At 39.8% G+C, this 23568-nt stretch overlaps 1 long non-coding RNA gene across 1 annotated transcript in view; it reads right to left on the reverse strand.

Moving 5' to 3' along the window:
* LOC113620784 (uncharacterized) overlaps positions 1–15761 on the reverse strand; it is a 308396-nt gene extending 292635 nt beyond the window's left edge. The window contains exon 1 of the long non-coding RNA XR_003432914.1: positions 14548–15761. This is a non-coding gene — a long non-coding RNA (uncharacterized LOC113620784). The remainder of the gene's footprint in view (positions 1–14547) is intronic.
* Positions 15762–23568: the final 7807 nt, after the last annotated feature.

A 23568-nucleotide genomic window follows, 5' to 3' on the forward strand; every position in this document is an offset into this window, starting at 1 on the left:
ACTTAGAGCCATGATGATGATTTCAATTTATAGTTCCATCATTTCAAGCTTTGAATATAGGCATAAGAGCAAACAAAAATGAAACTTGATTCAGTTTTGTGGGCAGATGTAAGAAAACATCATCACTTATTATATGATAGATTTAACTGGCTTTCTCCTGAATTACATAGACATATGTATTAGGGACATAGACATGTTCCTAATCTGTTTATATATAGGTGTTTAATACCGAAGCCTTTGTATTATTGTTTGATTGTTTATTCTTTTCAGCTAAGAGTTAGTCCCACCAAGCAATTTATAATAAATAGCTGATGGGGCTGGGGGCGGGCTGGTAATTGGGACTCAGTGTGGAACAATCTATGTCCAAACACAATTTTTTCCCCAAAACTTCTACAGAGACAAAATCAGTTCTATATAAATTAGTTATTGGAAGTAAATTCTCAGGACTGTTTGTATATTTTGTTTTCTATCTATTTGTAGATGCTCAATCAAGATTTATGTATATTCATTGATTTTTCAAGTCTGATTAGCCTTTAAAATGTAGCTTGAATCTTTATGCTCATTCCCCCCTCCAAATGTCACCCACAATTAAAATTAAAGTCATGATACCAAAATTACTGGTGGCAGAATGCCAGGATTTACAGTTCAAAATGGTGTCAGGGCAAAATTACATATGCAGGCAATTATGGGTTTTAGAATAAATTAGTGTTTTAGGCTAAGGTTACCAATTCGAGGGGAGCATCAATCAACTGTGGGTATTAATTCAATTACCTGGTTTGTTTGTTGTTGTTGTTTTTTTTTTGCGGTATGCGGGCCTCTCACTGTTGCGGCCTCTCCCGCTGCGGAGCACAGGCTCCGGATGCGCAGGCTCAGCGGCCATGGCTCACGAGCCCAGCCGCTCCGCGGCATGTGGGATCCTCCCGGACCGGGGCACGAACCCGCGTCCCCTGCATCGGCAGGCGGACTCCCAACCACTGTGCCACCAGGGAAGCCCCCAATTACCTATTTTTTAATTCAGAAAAATGTGTTGTGAGCATAATAAATGAAAGAAATAAAGCCATGAATAGAATGTGCCACTGGAGTGGTCTTAGGTGAGAACATACGTGGTGATTCATAACACTCCAAAGACTGCTGCTTTTCCTGCTTTTTTCAGTTCACTGGATAGACTGGTCTATCATTAAATGAACCAAGCTAGAAAAATCCTGCAGTCAAAAGGAAAACAAACTTTGTTATGAAAACTCAGGCTAGCCCAAGATTAAGGTAGGGCAGGTGAATGTCATTGCCACGATCTCTGATACTATCCTTGTGCTGTGAGAACTGCTACTTTAAATCAACACTGGCATATCCTGGGCCTTTAGTTAACCAGTAAGGGTTGTCCAGTCCACTACCTTGCTATTAGATAACACTGCTTGAAACCATTCCCAAAGAAAGGTACCACATCCCTCTTCAGAGAATTAGTTGATTCTTGACAAACCAAATATATATATAAATATATATTTATATTTGAAAATAATAAATTTCTAACCAAAAAAGGTTCACAAATTTAAGACCCCTTTGGAAGTAGCCACACTTTCCCCCAAATATGTCTTTGGGGTTTTTTTCTCCCCTTTTTATTTGCTTTCTATTGCATGGACTATCTTCCTACCCATTGTATTTTTGTTGAAAATATTAATAACTACTCTGCATTCCTGAAATTCCCTAGTGTTTGAGTCTTTAAATATCTATTATGATCTTAATCTCTGAAACCTAATAATGATTTACAAAAATTCTCAGTGCCCTTCCCTGAAGTTACTAGCTTCTAGGCACCTGTGTCCAGTCTCATGAACCCTGGGTCTGTGGGCGCCCCTGCAATATCCTCACATTTGCTTCAGCTTCTCCATCCCCTTCCTCCCTCTCTTCCCCTGCTGTCTTGTTCATGGTCAATGTTTCTGTAGTTCTACCTTGTTCTCATTCTTCTTGATTTCTCTCCCAACATTAACCTCACATATGTGAAAAACAGTCTATTGGAAGAATAACCTGTTGCAACATTTTATAAAGTCATTCTGAATGCAGTTGACATAAAGATGTTTGCCTGGTCACCTGCCTGTAGGGGATAAAGGAAGTGCATGTGTGATGGGAGACATAGGTATTATTAGAAATGACAATCATAGTTGATATCTTAAACTGAGATAACCTGTATTTATCTTATCTCCATTTTCAGCACTTCTGCTATCTGCACCCTCTTACCCATCTTATAACCTTTGAATATTTTATCTAACTAGTATCCTTTATAAAAGGAATACTTTTGCACATTATATGCTTTTGCTTGAAGAGACAGCAGTGGCCCAGAGAAGCCGCTGGAAATTAGTGGTAATTCATTAGTTAAAATCTGCCTCTTTTTTCTACCTAAGCTCAGTGGAAAAAGCACTAAACCGAGTTCTAGTCACAATTATACCACAATTCAAACCATAGGCATGGGCAAGTCACACAACTTGTCCAGGCATCAATTTCTCAAATGAAAAAAAAAAAAATTAAACTGTTTGACATCTAAGGTTGCTTCCATTTTTAAAATCAATGATTCTATTACTTTTTTTAGTTAAATAAGGTTTAGGAAGCTGGCCTATCAAATGAAGTTACTATAAAGAGTAAAAACAAGAGAGAAATGATTTCAAATACGAAGCTATGTCAGCTGTGCAGACATTTTGGGAATATTTCTAACCAAGCTTAATCACTGTTGAGTTATTCTATTATTTTTCTATGTGCATTTGATTAAGGATGATGCACAAATGTTTCTTTTTATGTGCATTCTATTGGGGATGCCAATTATGAGTTAGCTTTTTTTTTTTTTTTTTTGAGTTAGCTTATTTTAAAGGTTGTTTGTAATGTCAATACAGTCTTAAGAAATGCCCAAATAATAGTTGCTAGGAGAGAGGCTAAAATGCCTATGAGATGGTCTTGGAAATTTCTATAATATCTGCTCTATCTAATTATGTATAGATCCAGACTATTCATGCTTAATATCCAAGTAACTGCTGGAATTAGAATGGTTTGACCAATACATGCAATTAAAGGGGACATATTTTAACCCTTTTCTTGGGAAGTTGATTTTTGTAATATGAGCATTTTTGGGCGATATATTTAATGCAAAAATCTTTGACATCTCACCATCAAACTCTCACGAACACTTAATGTCATTTTGTTACATTAAAACAAAAGAGCCTCTACATCCTGCGCACACTTTTTCTTCTACGTTGTACAAATACTTAAACACATGTGCATATAGCTGTAGGGGGACTATAGATGGAGTGGGGTCAGAAAATATCTGCAGTGCACTTGTAACATTTTTCCAGTTCCTCGGTCACCGTCTTTCAACACTTTCCTTTACCTGTGTCTTTTTTTCTCTTCAACATATACACATCAGTACTTTGTCTTGCTTCGTTAAAAAAATAAGGAACACTGATTTCAGGGGGAGGATTATATGCTTGAAACTATATACATTTTTGCAGTGGTAGAAATTTTTAAGAAGGGTATTCATATCCTATTCATAGAAAAACTTAAGAAATGGGTACTTCAAATCCCAATTTCCAGCACTAAATATATTATAAAAATTATACAAAGGAGGTAATGTTCACGATTTCAGTCCTCTTTTGCTGAGCCTGTGACATACCTAAATCTTGCCATTTAACAGACTCCAAAGGAACTCATTTTTGAATGCTATTAAGGATATGTATTCACAATACTTGAAACTTGGCTATCCTGTGTTTAGAAAAATATGCTTCGTCAGTAGGTTTATCCTACTTGTCCATTATTCTCCATGACTCTCTACTTGCAACAGAATTGCATAATCAAGTTATTTCCATTCACATTTGCACACCCTGCCAAGAAATAAAAATGTGGAAATCAGTTCTGACTCAAGGCACATTTATTAGATTACAGAAAATCTTACTAATCACAACTTTCAGCAACACAATGTCAACCACAGTTTTTGTATAAAGACATTGAATCGACATCCCGTTGTAAAAATTCTATCAGTAGTACAACATATCTATACTCTTCCCAGTAACGTGTCCTCTGACAGATCTAGAAAGCCCTAAATTAAGTTAGACAGCCGATGAATACGAAGAACATTTTTAGTGATTTTTAGTGAACTTAAGTAACCTAAGATACTGCCATTTGCTAAGTGCTTGTATGAATCGGGCACTGTGCTAAGTGTTACAGAGAAAAACCCTCACAGCAACCCTGTGAGGTAAGTACTCTAATCATCATCATTTCGCAGACGAGGAAGCTGAAACTTGAAGAGCTTAAGTAACTGCCCACGATTACAGAGGCGGAGCTACACGTCAAGTTTGTCTGGCTCCTTAATCATTCTATCCTGCACCCTAGCTTTGTTTATATTCAGGTTTCCTTTGCTATCTCACCATAAAACGCTGCCACCCTATCTTAATGGTAGAAGAGATTCAACTCCCACCTCTAGCACGTGTCATAGGACACAATTTTAAATGTAACTCTGGAAGTATCCAAGGATATTTAGCTTGACTGCCAAGTTCTATAGGTTGAATTCAGTCTTTCATGTGCTTCACCCTAGCCACCCAGTGCAAATTATGTCACCAGGAGCAAGGTGATTGTCGTTACTTTCAAGATCAGTCACAGTCACTAGGCCCAGAGGTTAAACAGTTGTATTCCATCAGCAGAGGGCATTAGAATCTCCGGGGACACTTGTTAAAAATGCAGGTGCCCTGGGCTTCCCTGGTGGTGCAGTGGTTAAGAATCCGCCTGCCAACGCAGGGGACACGGGTTCGAGCCCTGGTCCGGGAAGAGTCCGCATGCCACGGAGCAACTAAGCCCGTGTGCCACAACTACTGAGCCTGCGCTCTAGAGCCCATGAGCCACAACTACTGAGCCCAGGTGCCACAACTACTGAAGCCCATGTGCTAAAAGCCCGTGCTCCGCAACGAGAAGCCACAGCAACAAGAAGCCTGCGCACCACAACGAAAAGTAGCCCCCCCCCGCCACATGCCACAACTAGAGAAAGCCCGTGTGCTACAACGAAGACCCAACACAGCCAAAAATAAATAAATAAACAAAATAAATTAATTTATTAAAAAAAAATGCAGGTGCCCTGACTCAGCATCTCTGAGATAGGGAATCAGATATCTGCATGTAACAACTCCTGGTTATTCTAATGCAAAGTCCTGAAGAATCACCCTTTGAGAAACACTAACTTAAAAACATACAACACAAAACAAAGGACGAAAGTGGTTTTTGGAAACAGTAAAAGAAGGTTTCAAAAATTCCTTCCCAGTTCTAAAATGTATATATCTGGGGATGCCAGAATCACAGTGCTCAAAAAAATTTGAAAAGCCCCCTAGGAGTGCAAAAACCTAGTTTAATAAAGAATGACACAGTCCATAGGTCGTTAACTCCAAAGGATGTATTAGTAAGATGGCGAAGAGCTAACATGGCCCGTTTTCATTATTTTCTGAACGTGGGAAAGATGTTGCCAAGAGCAAAGAAAATACATTATCTTTTGTAACCACTGGAATAGAATCTTTAGCTAATCCCCCAACAGTTTTGAGTAGACAGTAAGAATTACACGATTGCACCACTTAGGAAAATGAGAGAAAGAAATTAATGGATTTATTTTTATTCAGGATGGCTGATTTGTTGTGATCAGAAGTCAAGGAATTTTAAAATACCAAGGAGCACAAACCGTCATGCGAGGTTTGGGAGGCAATGGACCAACTAAAAATAAGGCCATCAATACAGCAATTTTGTAAGCTATATGGCAAATATCAATACACTGTTGAAAGCTCTGCAATTTGTATACATTGTAAATTCTTCTCCAAATGTGCCACGTCCACACAACATGAACAGCATGTGTCACCACAGAAATAACGCTCTTTGAAGAATGAGTGGACACACGAGACGTGACAACATGCTATTAATCATTGTTTCTCCAAAGGAGGAACAGTTTAGATACTGTTTCGTGAGACTATCTCCATGGCCGCCACATTTTCAATGTATGTATGTATTTTCAATGTATGTTTGAAAACCCCAAAATAGGCAAGTTTCCATGGGAATACACTCGTGGACAACAATTTGAAAAACTAGTAGTTACAAACCATTTTCTAAAAGAAAATCCTTGTTTCCTCTCATACCTACAAAAACCACATCAACTTTTGCCACTGTGGGAAAACTACATGTAATAGGAAAAATAATGATAGAGAGTTCATAATTTATAGTAAAGCTATCAGCTGTACAAAGATTTTAAGAACATAGCAAATAATGCTCACTGCTGATACATAAGTGAGAATATTCACAGGTTTACAGCAAATGAGGACAGAAGATGGAGAATAATTCTTTACTCCCCACTTGACCCCATCTGTGACATACAATTTACTTGGAGTATGAAGAACAAAGAGTAGAGAAAGAATATCAAGAGAGATAAACTAATGTAAGCTGATGCAAAATTTTCAAAGACATAGGTATATGTATATATACATATATATGTATGATGTACATAAAATAAAGAGATGATTCACTTTAGTCTCTCTAGTTAAAGAAATCCAAGTATATCTACTCTGACCCTGTCTGGATAGACAATCCTGAAAGCACTTCTTTAGACTTCTCTATCAGCCCCCATCCTCCCCTACCCCATCCCTCTCCGATTTCCTCTGCCCTTTGGGGAAGGAACAAAGACTGACCACCTCCCCCGATATTTACCCCTCTGCCAAACCCTAACATCTGTCATTCTGGGAGAGCGAGAACCAGAAACAGCCACCATTTCAATGTATACCTTCTTTCTGACTAACCTGAAAGCTATAACAGGGACTGCATTGGAGAGGTGATGTATTATTCGGCTGCAATCTGCTCTCATGCTTTACATCTGGTCACATGTATTATTTAAAATCAGACAGATACCTAAACTGTTGATGTAGCCCAGATAGCTGGATGATAACCAACTGGTAAATGCTAGGGGTATATAACTAGGTATTAACGTGAATTGCAATGGACCCGCAGATATGAATATGATTTGGGATATCACCAAGGCAGCTGTCAAAATGGAAATAATATTGCTTTTACTGAGGAGAAAAAAAGACTGAAAAGAGTAAAAATACAACTAGAAAGTTACAGGAAGAAACTCACACAGTAATAAGATTTATCAGTGTTTATCAATTGCCTACACAGGTTAAAGATAGATTGCTATGACAGTATATAAAACAGTCTGCAGGATGATTCAGTATCCAAATATGAACCCATTTAAACTCACGAAGATCAATACCAATCAGAAGCTGATGACACATAACCCACCCTTCATTCTCACATCTCCTCTCAAGAGGTTAACACGTTTCAGAATTAATACATTTAAAGATGCTTGACTATTAGGATAGGAATTAATCTATTTGGCTTATGTTAAAGAAAACTTGTTTCAGCCCACATCAATAAACTGTAATACCTAACTAGAATTCATCAAAACAGATTTCTACTGTATCATTTAAAAAAACCAGATATTTTCCCTCTTACTCAAATGCTAAAACATCTGGACCATAAATTTTATCTTACCAATGACATATCTACACAAAAGAGTTGTTCTGCTATTGAGTGTATTTAGTCATTAGATGGACTGCCTGTCTACATAAAATTACCTCCATAATTATCAGAATTAAGATTAAATAGATTAATCTCATGATAACCCAAATGTTTTAAAACTACTTACACACCACTCAGTTTTTTATATCATTTCTTAATGCCAAGATGATTTTAAAGGACCAAATACATAATTGGCATTGAATACATCTGTCAAATGAGAGAAAAGAAAAAAGATGTAGAAAAGAAGACTGGTTATACAGAAGACATCAATCAAAAATTCCTCTAAATGATTTAGTTGTTTAATTAAAGTAGAGAGCCCCACATTATTATAGACTTCAGTAGTAATCTTTGATTCATGAAGTAAAGAAATTTCTTCTCCTAGTCTATATATAGTATACACTTAGAGTATAATGAAAGGAGAAAAAGTACAGGAAGCATACCAAGGGAGAGAAAAACAATTTAAGTTGATGCATATCACATCAAAAATAAAATACCTTATAATAAAGTTTTTATTACCATACCACACTTGGTAAAGAAAACAAGTATACAGATTTTCCTAAATTAATCCGTAGTAATAAATTCAGGGAGACTTACTGTTATAGTCCACAAGTCAACCATTGACAATTTTTTTTATATTATGGCTGAAAATACTGAATAATAGTTTGTATACTAAATTGGTTACTATAGGAATATAATTTTTAACAGGTTAATGTTCAGATATGAAGTTATTTATAATCATTTCTAAACCAAATATTTTAATACTTTAGAAACTGAGGTATTTATTATGTTTAACACTTTATAGGGTCCAAATAGTATGCTAACAGATTTCCAGGTAACAGTAAGGGATCTTTATACTGATGGCTAGATTACCCTAGTACAGGAAGGTTGGTTGCTGTGGTTCCTGCCCTACACTGATACTTTTTCACTTGAATACATGCTAGGAGAATATAGTTGATAATTTTGTAGCATATTTAAAGTAAATATTAAATATCTAAATATTAAGTTGAATATTATTCCAGTCTTTCTCAATCCTCTCAGTACAGAATCACCTTAGATTTTAACATATAGATGCCCAGGCTCTATCCCAAGAGGAACAGTCGGCTGAAGGTCCCAGGAAGCAACGATTTTTTTTTTTTTTTAAAGTTTCCCCAGTCGATACTAATCTAATACGAAACCAGATTAAATTCTTTTTCTGATTGAGAATAAAGGGATAGAGCTCAAGGAATAGAAGTTCTATAAATTCATATATATACAGGCTATGGGACATAATCACAGATTAAATGGAGAAAATCGTAGCTAAAGTATCAATACTTTGTGTCGCTTGGTTAAAGGCTGATTTTTTTTCAGACAGTCTGTCAAATACTTACTGAGCATTTATTTAGTGCCAGGCACTATCATATAGATACCCGGAATAGAAAAGTTAACATGATCATTCACCCTTAAGGGCTTATATTCTAGTAGGGAGAGATAATAACAATTAAACAAAACCAAAAAAAAGAGTAAGATAATTTGGGGTACCGGTAAGTGCTAGGAAGGAGACCAACAGAATAATGTAGAGGGTGAATGCGGAGGGTTGACAGCTCTGGTGAACAGAGACATTTGAAAATCCGGAAGAAAGTTTTTCAAGCAACAAGAAAAATACCAAGCTCCTGAGATGGGAAGAAATGTTGTGTGTTTGAGGAATATCTAAGAGGCTGGTGTGGCTGGATCTTGGCACACCACTGAGAATGTGTAGGGAATTCGGTCTGAGAGACAGGCAGGAACCAGCTCTTGCAGGAGCTTAGAAGCCTTGGGAAGGTATTCGCTTGCATTCAGTTGCACTGGGGAGCTAGCCATAAAAGGGTTTTCAGTGAAGGAAAGAAAAGACAATTAAGAGGTCTGCCTGCACGTTGGAATGTTGTTCTGCTTACCCTCTAGAAGAGGGTCTGTGGAGGGGGTCAAAACTGTGGGCAGCATCCTCATTGCACCAAGATGATGGTGGCTTGGTACCGGGAAGATTCTAACTGATCCTCTAACTGTCTCAAGTAATGATTTTTCTTCATCGTTCTTTTAGATCAGAAACACCATACTACAAGTCTTAAAGATGTGGCCAGGTGGGGGGATACGATTAATAGAGAAATATATCAGGATGGTTCCTTTTTATAAGTATATGTGACATTCTAATCCCAACAGCTTCCAATCTAGGAAAATCTTACACAGTATTTTCCACTAGCAACTGTAAATTCTGTGTTACTACATAGAATTGAAACCTCTCAAGTTTGTGTGTCTCAGAAAATTGTTGAGGTGGATGAGGTTATGTTCATGCAACAAACATTCGATTCTGAATTGCTGTTTAAAGCTGAAAGTTGACCTAACTGAATTAATTTCTAAATACGAAGTATTTTCCTGTTACTATCAATTATATTCCATTTGTCATTTATTACACCTCAGAAAGCGATCGGTATGCAAGGTCGGTCTGATCCACAGAAAAGGAGAACATAGGGGTAGGAGGGCCCTTGCTACAACAGAGGCTGAGCCCCTCTCAACTACCAGGGGAAATCTGTTCAAAAGCTATTGAAGGAATTTCACACTTTAGGTGGAAAGAATACTAAGGACTATGCTCTGAGTTCATGGCAATCACTACCTTGTATTCAATAATTGATGTGGCTTTTCAGCAAGTACTGTCTTAAAAAAAAAAATCCTTTGCACTACTGTGTTCAATTCTTAACTTACCTCTTAACTTATCCTGGCTTTGTATTGTCAGCCAACTTAATTTTTCTGATGACAGAGATCAGGTCATACGGCACATGCATCTTAATGCCTTATTACGGTGCAAAATATGCAATAGGAAGTCAGTAAATATCCACTGAACAAAACACATTTAATACAATAAGGTCCCTCTACTCCAGAAGCCGAGAACAGATTTTAAAATATGATTGAATCAATGTTAATATATATTATAAATCAACATGTATAAAGTTTCATCAATAAATATGTATCAAAACACTTGCAAATAGGATTTATGGATGAGGAAAGTTTTCTGGGAGAACTCGCCTAAATTAGTATTTCAAAAAGAACAGGACCTGTTTTATAAACAATGAAGTTTGAATAGAAGGGAGAACTTGATATTGGAAGCCAGGAAGACCATTTTTTCTGTTTCACGATTCCCTTAATATTTCTGTCACAGCCCTTCTAGTTGGTCTCTCTCCAGACCTCTACTCCAAATCACTGTCTAGCTCAACATGCAGATTAAAGCATGCAATTTCAGGAAGTCTTCTCTGTATTTCTGCCTACTTAATTTCTGCAACATTAATACACAGTCCAGTACTGCCATGCTTGGTCTCTTTTGAAATCCTACAATCTTAAAATCCTATAATTTCAAAGATATTTCTTTTCTTAGGGAATTGGGATAGGGCAGAAATGAGAAGGAATATTGATCCTTTCTTTGGTCTTTAAGTTTTAGAAGGGTTTTTGATATTGTTATCTTTAAATGAATGTCATAGGACATTTTAACAAGTGATCTGTGGTCATTTGAATAATTTTTTGGCCTTTTAAAATTTCATTGTCTTCAGGAGATAATTTCAAAGAAAATATGATAAAAGATAAAGTAAAAATTCAGATGTGATGTTCTATTTAGAAATTATATTGTCTCTAGAATTAAAGAGTTCAAATATGTTGCCAAAAAGGAAAAAATAAAACCTTCAATGGCTGTATTTATAATACCTAGACGGTTCCTAGTATTACATCTATCTCATCTTCCATTACTTATTAGGAGAGAAAGCAGATTAAGTCTAATCAAGCACACTCGATGATTGCTGCCGGTTTGTTTCTAAAGATACCTTTTCATGTATAGATGAGGAAAGACTAAAATTTCCACATAGTAGATATTACAGAGTAACGAAGTGGCTCTCAAACCTTGGCGTAATTCAGAATCATCTGGAGGTCCGGTTAAAATGCAGAAATGCAAAATGCTCTGCTGGACAAACCACAATGACTTGAATGAAAGCAAACAGTTTATCCAAGTACATTTCTCTCTAAAGCCAAGATGAGTAGAACCTACCTAGTCCCCCACCTTCTCTCCTATTCTTGGGCCTCACTTCCTCAAATACTGAAGACACTAGTCATACCCTCCATCGACTTCAAACTCCCCACTCTACTCTCATTTCCCTATGCCTGGCTATCCTTAATGTTTAGCGACATAGTGTGATGTCAGAGAGAGAAGTGGGCACAGGGACCTGAGGCAAGATATCCATTTGAGCCATGATTTCTCCATCAAAACCTAAACATCTACTTTTCCTGGCTACTGTTGATGACTTAAAAGAAATGATATGTGTATAGAAGCAAGCATGACACCCAGCACACAGGAGGCCTTTCCTACTGCCGGCAAAATGAGTTTCCTTTCCATCCTTCTAGAACTTCTAGACCTTACATGTCATCACATTAATCTCCTTGTCAACTCTACTTTGTACAGAGTGTACCAGGCAGAAAGGAGGAGAATGAAGGTGGCTAGGCAGGGTTTTCAGTTTTTCAGAAAGCAAAGAAACACAAAGGGGGTGGATTGATTGCTGCTTGCAGGAAGGTAGAGGGCCAGAAATCAGAGCTCTAGAACCTTTTGGCCATTTTCATCACCTCTGTCTGAACAACTTATCTACAGGTAACCATACCATCTGACAGAACACAACAGATGCAACCACCTAATGCCTGATACCAAGTTTTAGACCGAGGGCACATTGCCGAAAGGCAGGCGTTAACTTTGTTCACCTTGCCTAACTCGCTGTTGTCTGTGCCGTTGCCATGTATCCACAGGATGCCCTAGTGTATTTGGTTTCCATGAAGTCCATGTGTGAACCTAGAAGAACTAAACCTCTAATCCGAAAGTGGAACAAATATCTTCCTTATATTTTCATTCGCTCCTTTAGACCAGGGGTCCCCAACCCCCGGGCCGCAGACCGGTACCAGTCCATGGCCTGTTACGAACCCGGCCGCACAGCAGGTGGTGAGCGGCGGGCAAGCAAGCAAAGCTTCATCTGCCGCTGCCCATCGCTCCCCATCGCTCCCATTACCCCCCCAACCATCCCCTCCCCCACCCTGATCTATGGAAAAATTGTCTTCTACGAAACCGGTCCCACGCCAGAAAGGTTGGGAACCGCTGCTTTAGACAGGAGCACAATAACCTATGGATGCAAGTCATCATCCCATCAAGTTTGAGAAGCACCATAGTAGCCGTTAGGGACATGCCATCTGGGTGCCAGCTCTAACAAACAATGTGATCTTCAATAAACCTTTTCAGTTTCTTGTGTCTGTGACCCCCCCATCTGGAAGATGGACCTAACGCCACCTGGCTAATCTATTTTTTATTGTTATTATGCTATATCAAAATGCTTCAAGAAGTCAAACATGGGCAAATGTAACACTGATGGGTAATTTAAGTGAACTCTATTAACTAGCAGTCAATCATCAGCTTTCATATATACCACATATCAAGAACATGCCATAAAATTCCCATTACGCTTTCACTTGGCATTCAGGAAGCTAGTGATATAAACCCCTTGATGATATAGCCTGAGACAAAATCCAGGTTGGTCACTTCTTCCACTCCGGAATAAATGTCTTTTCTGAGAACTTTTGTTGGCTAGCAGATTTCTGTAAAAAGAATTTTACTCTCCAATTTTATTTTGTTGCTCAGTAGGAGATTACCACATGAAAGCAAGCCATTAAAAATAAATTGTGAACTTTTTAAGAAGATAGACAAGGGGGACTGGTATATACTCATAGCACTGTTTGCAGAACGAGTACTGTGGCACTTTCAGAACGGCGGGAGGCTTCACAGAACCTTCTGACACTGGCGTTGACCCTCCAGCTTGGGTCAATCTACACTCCACCCCTCACAAGCTCGGATAAGAATTCCTCCCGCGGAAAGTTTCCGCAAGGCAACGGACAAACCCCCTGGGACTAGCTCCCGGCTTGCCTGAAGCTCAGCTGCTTCTCTCGAGCTGCCATATCACACTTGACCAGCAGGTGCTGCCATTTCAACATGTGTGATTTTCCCTTCCAGTCCCAACACACAAGTTCAAGGTTTCCAGCTTTGGGAGATAAAACCTGGGTTTCAGGTTTGATGAAGTCTTTTTCACTGTGGTTATCTAGGATTGAGCCATTCTGAGAGCTCTAGTTTCTGTTCATGAAGCAAACTGAAAACAAGGCAGCCCAAGAACGACCCCTCTTGGATGGGCAGCCTCAAAAGGCGGATTTTTCACAGGTGTCTCCTCTGTGCCGCAAACCTAAATAGCCCAAGTTCAATCGCATCGATGCCAGAGGCAGGAAAAAAAAAACGAAACAAAAGATAAGAGCAAGCTCAGTAAAGCTTATGGCTCTGCAAGGGCTCTTTTGATATAGAGATCTCTGTGAAAGCTCATTAAATCCTCAGTGTGTGAGGCAGGACTTCGGGAAAAGTCAAAATGAAGATAATAAGACACCACATCCACTCATACCGACACATTTGTAAAGCATTCCGGATACTCCAAGGAAATTCCACACCACTCACCCCTCATATTAAGGGGCCTGAACTAGCTCTTCTAGTTAAACCACAGTCCAGATGAACAGTCACAGACTTGGGAGATACTTTTGTTATAACATCGACCACAACATTGACCACAAACAAGACTATTCAAAAAGCAACTCAGAGCATGGTCCCCATGACGGAGAGCCTGTTGGGGTCTCTTCTTGAGCAAACAGCAGCCCCCACACACCGTAAATATTCAGTACATCTGAACAGACGATTAGACATTAGGCGATAGTTATATGTGAGAAAAGCCAGTAAGTTCCATTTTCCCAGTGCTTTATATTTACCGGAAAATACTCATAAGAAAAACTTTATCCTCAGACTTCAAGCAGAACTTGAATGGGAATGAAACCTTGTATTAAGGTTCTCCAGAGGAACAGAACCAAGAGGATGGATATGTGTGTCTGAACAGGAAGAGAAAATTTAAGAAAGTGACTCACGAAATTGTTGAGGTTGGGAGGGTAGGCGGCAGGCTGGAGAACCAGGGCAGGGTCGATGTCGCCACTCTGCAGTCCACTGGCAGAACTCCCTCTTCCCTAGGCAAGCTCAGCCTTTTTCTATGATGGTCTTCAATTGGATGTAGTCCCACCCCGATGACCTCATCTTATCTTAATTCCCTATTTAAAGACCCCATCCCCAAATACAGTCACATTCTGGGGTCCTACTGGGGGTTAAGTCTTCGATATACGAATTGGGGGGACAAGATTCAGCCCATAACAGGCCTGAACGAGTATCATTATGATCTAGAGATTAAGAAAGAAAGAGGTGGAGAGAGGTTGGTAAAAAAAAAAAAAAAGAGTAAACGTGTGTGATTCTCCACCCCTGGTCCCAGGCCCATCATCAACAACACCTAGAAGTTGTTAGAAAGGCGAATTCTCAGATCCCACCCGAGATCGACTGCATCTGTGAGTGGAGCGCAGCAATTTGTTTTTAACAAAGCCCTCCAGGTGATCCCAATGAAGGCTACAGTTTGAGAACAACTATCTTAGAAGGTTCTTGATTATAAGAGCAATGCCACCTGAGAAGTTTTCCAACCAATGTGGCTGTCAGTAGTGTTTAACCTGTCTTTTCTTTAAATATGAAGCTGAGTCATATTTTATAAAAAGGCCTTGAAATCCATTTTACTCTTATAAATTGGAACTGAAGCCAGAGCTCCAGGGATAAGCGTGATAACAACACTGCAAAGGGACTTGGCCTCTGAATACAGATTTCACAAGGTGAAAGCAAAGCTGTAGGGACCCGATAAAGCTAATTTATCAAGTAGGAGAGCAGTCTAATAGCTGTCTGTCTGGCTGGAGGCCGCCCGTTACCTAATGCAATTCCCATGAATGGCAGACTAAATTAGAATGGTTGATCTTCATAAAATTCATTCTACTCTCCCTCTTAAAAATGAAAAACTAGAAATAGAACTAAGTGGTCACTTTTGAGCAAGAATCAAATTTAGATTATGCTACACTTGGCCCCAAAATATCCTCTTCACCCTCAGAACATTAGCCTCTGCAAATACACTGGTTAGTAAATGTATTTGGCCATGCCTCTCACCAGGCCCTTTAAGAATCTGCACTCCTGGGACTTCCCTGGTGGCACAGTGGTTAGGAATCCGCCTGCCAGTGCAGAGGACACGTGTTCGAGCCCTGGTCCGGGAAGATCCCACATGCCACGGAGCAACTAAGCCCGTGCACCACAACGACTAAGCCTGCACTCTAGATCCCGCGTGCCACAATTACTGAAGCTCGCGAGCCCAGAGCCCGTGCTCCGCAACGAGAGAAGCCACGGCAATGAGAAGCCTGCGTACCACAAGGAAGAGAAGTCCCCACTCGCTGCAATTAGAGGAAGCCCACGCACAGCAACGAAGACCCAACGAAGCCAAAACATAAATAAATAAAAATAAATTTAAACAAACAAAAAAAGGAATCTACAGCATCAGGAGCAAAAAGGTTGAATTCACCTGTGAGTTATTTCCAAGACTTGGTGGATGGTGAGATATATAATACAACAAGGATACCCATAACTTTTTATCTGGAAAAGTCAGCTTCATCTGAGGCTTCTTTGATGACTCCTCTTGAAATCGGAAGAGGATCCGATTTTCTATGTTCCTTCGATTCTCTTGCACATGGCCTGCACTGAGATTTCTGTTTCAGAGTGGTGGTTCATGCAGGACACTCAGAGTAGATGCACCTTGCCGTCTTCTTTTCCTCCGTCTTTGACCACGTCTCCACCTCACAGAGACCTCTTCGTTCCAGTTCCCTCTTTCTGCAAACAGCAGTCTTCAATTCCTTAATCCTGTTCACACTACCTTCTAACACTGGCCACCAAAAGATGCTGCTTCCAGAACAGGTTGACAGGGATGCTCAAATGCATGGGGGAATATTCCTGACTCTCACCTGGAATCAGTTTGGCCTGGGTATGACACTTGAATTTACAGCAAATGCGTGTAAAGGCAGTTCTGGGTGAGCCACTCTGAACAGGAGATGGCAGTAGTGGCAAAGGTATCTGGGCATCCTTCTCCAGTCCTCCTAACAAAGGGTATTTCCTGTCTGTCAATTCAGGGCATAATTTTGCTCACCAGAGCCAAGCTGTGGACTCCACAACTATTGAAGGGCTAAAGATTGCTCAAATGGAAGGCTGAACAAGCAAATGAGCAAGGTGGGGGACCTGTTACTAATTCTCACTGCAAAGGGAAGGAGGAGCCCCAGAAGGCACAGATGCTGCTACTTAGCTTGGCATCATTGGAAGCTGGGAAAGGATTTGAGATCTAGTGCACAATCTTACGGTGACTTTGAGCAAGTTATTTAGCAGAATTGATTCAACCTGTGACCTCATGTGGCTTAAGGGGGTGAGGGGGTCCTCCTCGCAGGCTTCACAAAGCGTCAAATAAGATAAGATCCAGGAAAACCATGTAAACTATGACATGCTATAAACGTACGAGGAAGGCATTTTTGTTGGCTTGTCCCTGCACCTCCAAATGTCCTAGACCACTTTTTTTTCCTTTGTTTGTTTTTTTTTTTTTCATCCAGTTTATAGGCCCGAAGCTGTTTGACCATGGGTCTATTATTTCTCTGATAATTATAAATTCCCAGAGAGCTACGGCACACAAATTACATTGTAATAGCTCTAAATTCTTTGCTTCATCCTGAGTCTACAATTATGCTCTCACCCAGGCTCCTGTCATCTGTTGTCTTGATTTATGAGAACTTCTGTCCTCTGATCTCCTCATTTCTTACCCCTGCCTCCTTTAAAACTTCTGAAATGTGGCTGCAAGGTCAAATTTCTCATCGTGCCAGCATTGCATTCTCAGGTGTAATCATTACTGTCTTAATAAAGCAGGCAGCTAGTTCCACAATAGTCTAATTCACTAGATAATGGCTCAGCCCTCACTGTATAATCCCCATCCTGTCCCTTGCTTGGACTCCAGAACCACTGTGTTGTGGTTTGAAGTATCTCTTAAATTATCACATGTATTATTTAAAAATTTGTTTCCAGTCAAGTACATGATGGATCAAGTGCTGCATATAAATTAGGAAAACATAACCAGTTTCACCTGGAGTGAAAACAATAGCCGGAAAGTTTTCTGGTAACTTCCATATACTTATAGACCCTTTCCAAAAGTTGGAAAAAGAAAAATCTAAATTTTCAAGTATTGCAGAATCAGGTTGGTATTAAGGTAGAAGATTTAGGAGGCATGCAAACCACAATTTTTGATGTAGTTAATAAGGCAGAGATATATTATTTCACTTTGCTCCACTTGTGACCTAGAGTGAATTATATCCACAATAAAATTAGACCGAACTTGACTCTGGTACCTGAATGGCCAAGAGGTACAGAAATTTCCAACACAGCTTTATTAGTGTGTGGGATATAACAAGACCATAATCTAAAGCCAGTCCTCAGTTTTATTATTTATTTTGCTGCCTTGATCATTTTTCTGCACTCATTTGGCTTGAAGGCACAGACATTCCCTGTTGATTATCTCGACTTGGCAGTTGGTTTCTGCTACACATTTTGATTCCTAATATGGTAGCAGGAGAGGGTTTTGTATGAGTTCCAGCGAGTTCCTCTGGGCTTGTGGAATGCAGTGAGGAAAGAATCCTACAGAGATGAAAACATGAACATTTGCACTGATAAAGAGAAAAAAGAAAGAAAGAAAAAGAGGATGTCTCTCTAAAACCTCTTTTTTTTTTTTTTAACTCAGGCCACTTTCATTTCTAATGTCGTACAGTTGCGGGATGGAAGGAATTAACTTTGTGTTTTTTAATTGCCTGTACTATCAGACCACTTCAAAAATCGTTTCGAAATGCCTGAGTGTTTGTATAGAAGCAGTGCTAACAAAAGACACTTTTCAGCGTCATCAAGGTTTAAATCCTCGAAGCACCCAATGACACTGTTCTTTAAATTAGCCACATAGTGATGAAATCTGGGAAAATAAGTTGCATGTCCCCAAAAGAGAGTAATAGATTATTCTGTCCATTCACTGTACAAATTATACTGTTCCTCCTAATTTTTGTAGCAATGAGATTTAATGTTAAAGAATCCATGGATTGATTGTTTCAGAGGTCAATGCAGTTTTTCTCTCAGTTATAGGTTAGTTCACGGAAATATTCATTTGGTAAAAATTCCTTTAACAATACATCCCAGATGACAAACTTCCCTTTAGCAGTAGGCTGTTTTTTTCTAAATATTTATTAAAAGCCTCTGTACTTTAATAAGCCACACTTGCACTGGTGTAAAAATGTCACTATTTTCATCATAATTAACATCCATTTAACGTTTAACTTTTATGTAATTAAGAATTATATTTGGTGGCTATCGCCTCCAAATTGGCTGTATCAACATTTGGGATCATGTCTAGATGGGCTTATCTGCTGCATCAAAAAAACCAAAAAAATCAACTAATGAGTCATCTAGAAATTCAAGAAACTCAACATGCTAGTGTAGATACATTTGAAAGTATGGGTGTTTTTCTGTTTTGTTTTTTGTTTTTTTGGCCGCACGGCGCAGCTTGCAGGATCTTAGTTCCCGGACCAGGGATCGAACTGCACCCCTTGTAGTGGAAGCGCAGAGTCCTAACCACTGGACCGCCAGGGAAGTCCCTGAAAGTATCGTTTTTATGATGCTCCATATCTTTTCTTTTTCTGGACAACTAATTCTTAGAAGCCCTTCTGAAAGGGTTCTGATCAGTTAGCGACAACTACAAACACAATTAGTCTGTATATTAGTTAGGCCTGGGCGTGGCTACAAAAACCAGAAAATCCCCAAATAACAGTGGTTTAAAGGATATAGAAATTTATGTTTCTATAATACAAAGTACTGTGAAGGCCATCAGTCCAGAGCTGACATGGGATCTCCATCTGTCACAAGCAACCTATGGCTATCTTTCTCCTCTGCCATCCTCTGCATGTGGCTTCCATATCATGGACTCGTGTGGCAGCTGCAACGTCCATGTGAGAAGGAAAAAGGGGGAAATGAAGTAAACCCATGCCCTTTAGTGAAAGTTCTTAAAGTCCCACATGGGTTTTCCACTTACATCTCAATGGTCTGAATCTAGTCTTGACCTGCCAGGGAAGCTGGGAAATGTAGTCTTTTATTTCAGCAGTGTGCCCAGCTAAAACTTGGGGTGCTAAAGCTAAGGGAAAGGGGTGAAGTGGATATTGGAGTAGGCAACACACAGTCTCCATCCTAGATTCACAGGCTCCTTGACTTGCTATCATCGTCAGGGTCATGGATGTCTTAGCTTCTCCATGCATATTCATATTGATTTATTTAAATTAGAAGTAGCTGTTGTGCTTCACTAATGTAAATATATATATAAATTATAAAAACTTTGAAAATGCAGATAATTACGAAAAGTTTTAAACTATCTTAAATTTCACCACCCAGAAATAGTGGGGTTAATTTTTTAGTACATAGTTCCAGGCCTATCTTTATGGACACCTATGTATATATATATATATATATATATATACTTTCCATAATAAACTTGGAATATACAAAGCATGCTAATCTTTAATCTGCTTTTTTAACGAGATGTTCACGATATGGTGAACATCTTTCTTCATCGATAATCTTTTCAACATTGTTTTAAATGACTATAGATTATTTCTTTATATGATTATACCATAGTTTAACCAATATCCAATTGTTAAATATTTTAGTCATTTCAAATTTTTCTGTATTATAAACCACACTGCAATTAATATATTTGTCACTAAATCCAGGGAAGCACCTGGATTTCTTTGATTACTACTGAAGTGGAGGGCTCCCCTGGTGGCACAGTGGTTGAGAGTTCCCCTGCCGATGCAGGGGACACGGGTTCGAGCCCCGGTCCGGGAGGATCCCACATGCCGCAGAGCGGCTGGGCCCGTGAGCCATGGCCGCTGAGCCTGCGCGTCCGGAGCCTGTGCCCCGCAGCGGGAGAGGCCACAACAGTGAGAGGCTGCGTACCACAAAGAAAAAAAAAAGTATGAGACTACTGAAGTGGAATATTTCCCCCTGCCTTAGATTTAGCTTTCTTTATTGTGAAAAGATAGGACATGAGAGAAAGAGGTTCATGGACTCAAATTTGGAAATACTAACTTTGAACTGAAAGGAACAAGTCCCTGGTAGATAAGTCATGCATGCTCATGAATGGCAACATAAGAGAAGAGATTATCCTTCCATTTCAAGTGGCACTCAATGACGATGCCACCTGGCCCCTTCAGGTAAGGTACCTCAATTTGTTCCTCATTGTTTAAGGAAGAAGCCACCACGATCTTGGTCCACATTGAGCTCAGAGGACAATGCTTCATATGTGATTTGTGAGTTTCCTCCCAGCCCAGTCATTCCCTTGAGCTGCCTGTCAGGCTCTTATCTCAGCAGAGTGGCAGGTAAAAATATTCAGAGGGTCTCCAATTTAATTCAGGTAGTCAGCAAACCACAAGGTCTGTCTGCTAACTACTTTCATACCAGATAGGATATCTCCTACCTAAATTTGTAACAGCTGAAAACAATTTTGTGCCTTTAAATATCTGATGATGTGCCACATTTCACTACCTCTGAAGCCAGGGTGATACACAGTAAGTAGCCAGATCACAACATGTCAGTCCAACAGCCGTTGGTATCATTTCCTGATGTTTGCTACGTAGAGAACTTCACATACCTTAGGCACATGCTCTCTGTGAATGGGATTGATGTATTTTCTTGCTTGTGTGTTGTATACATTATTCTGGAGCAGTTTATCTCTGCAGCTTTTTAATCCTCTCTTTGTGCCTAAAAGCTAATTAGTAAATCAAGAGTTAATATAAGAGATAATTTGAACATCATAGGAGAATTCCCAATTAGACCATAAGGACAAAACTTCAGAAAATTGCATGCCTGAATGCTGAGGTGCAACTAAAAATAGGAGGAATAAAAGTATACTTCAGGGCTTCCTTGGTGGCACAGTGGTTGAGAGTCCACCTGCTGATGCAGGGGACACGGATTCGTGCCCCGGTCCGGGAAGATCCCACATGCCGCAGAGCGGCTGGGCCCGTGAGCCATGGCCGCTGAGCCTGCGCGTCCGGAGCCTGTGCTCCACAACGGGAGAGGCCACAACAGTGAGAGGCCCGCGTACCGCCAAAAAAAAAAAAAGAAGTATACTTCATCCTCTACCAGCAAAACCAAAAATTAAACATTAAACCACAACTCTCTCTTTTTCTCTGTAAGCCTAACGATTCTCTTCCATATATGTAAGGAAAGCAAATACTCATTTTTGTTTACAATTTAGGTTAGGCGTTGTACAGTGACTCACATGGGGCACACCCCAGAGAAAATTTAATGGGCAATAACATCGAACACTACAAACTCATAGGATTGTAAGACACGGCTGGGGTTTGCCCATCCTCCAACTATCTTGCTGGACTATTTTTTTCTCCTTCTATGGGAGAAATTATTTAGAGTCAAGCATTATTAAGTCAAAACGCAAAGGAAGGAGAAAATGAATATGGGTTAGTTGCATTCTGGATGCCACTGAACCACAGTTGGGATAAGTTATTATCATGGTATACAAACACATTGTGCATTTCAGGAAGAAGCTGGAGTATGGGTGTGTACCAGAAAGTGGCCGCAGATGAGGATTCTGAGTGTGTGTGTGTGTGTTGGCAGGCTGAGCGTGCATATGGGTCCTCATACTTAAGGCTGAGAAGTCGGGACTCTGTCCTGAAGCAGTGATCTCCCAGGAGAGTTGTAGCTACTGTCCAGGAATGTCCCATTACATGCAATTTGACACATTCTGTGTGAGCTTCTCCCCTTTACCTTACTGCACAAAGAAGATACCTGCAATCTCGGTAGAAAAGTAAAACTCTTATTCCTTATCAGCAATCTGCAGGGTAACAGAGGAAACACTATGATTGGAGCAGCTGTGATTGTGCTGAAGACCGCTTCCTACCATCAACCACCTGGGGAGAAAAAGAATTCAGTCAATAAAAATAAAAGGCAGATAGGCACCAACCCTGAAGCAAGGAACTTTTTGTAATAGGAGTGAAAAGAAGGGACCAATGAGGGCTACAAGAATCACAGAAGGCTTCTCTGAAGAGGGGATGTTTGCTACCCTAGCCAGACAGACGTAAGGCAAAACCTTTAGGGTCCCGAAGAATCGGGTAGCAGTGGGACTGCAGGGAACCATTTCCTCAGTAGGGATACAGTGATAGGCAAAATAGACAAGTCTCTGATTTCATGGACCACCGCAGAAAACACAAGGGCCTGTTTGTTTTGTTTTGTTTTGTTTTTTGCAGGGCCTTGTGAGGGTGCCTGCATCTGAAGGACTTAGATAACTGCCCCTTTTCAATGGCCTTTACTAATTTTCCATTTTATGTACTTCTGTGTATAGAATTGTTTAAAATTCATTTTTCAATTTTTAAAAGTAATATGTGTTCATGAAAAAGCAGTAAAAACAGACCAGAAGTATAAAGTCTCTTCTCCACCCCCATACCCAACCCTTCTATCCAGAGATAACCACTGTTTCAGGTGTATCTGTCCAGAAATTTTCCATGCATATATAAGCACAGAATCTATATTATGTATAAATATTATCATACTATTTTACTTTTTTAAAAATGTAATTCTGCTATAGTGATAGCTCTATAATGTTGATATAGGAGAGACTTGATGAAGGCAATCTGGTTGGGAAAAGGTCTTGAAGCTCTGTTGTAATACACTTTATATAAAATATAATATCAAGGGCTTCCCTGGTGGCGCAGTGGTTGAGAGTCCGCTTGCCGATGCAGGGGACATGGGTTCGTGCCCCGGTCCGGGAAGATCCCACGTGCCGCGGAGCGGCTAGGCCCGTGAGCCATGGCCGCTGAGCCTGCGCGTCCGGAGCCTGTGCTCCGCAACGGGAGAGGCCACAACAGTAAGAGACCCGCGTACCACACACACACACACACACACACAAAAAATATATATATATAATATCAATTGTCAATATCAAAGAAAGGTGCGTGCTAGAA

This window comes from Aethalodelphis obliquidens, unplaced genomic scaffold (genome assembly GCF_003676395.1).
Source record: "Aethalodelphis obliquidens isolate GAN/ISIS:26980383/991018 unplaced genomic scaffold, ASM367639v1 scaffold8, whole genome shotgun sequence".
Classification (NCBI taxonomy): Eukaryota; Metazoa; Chordata; class Mammalia; order Artiodactyla; family Delphinidae; genus Aethalodelphis; species Aethalodelphis obliquidens.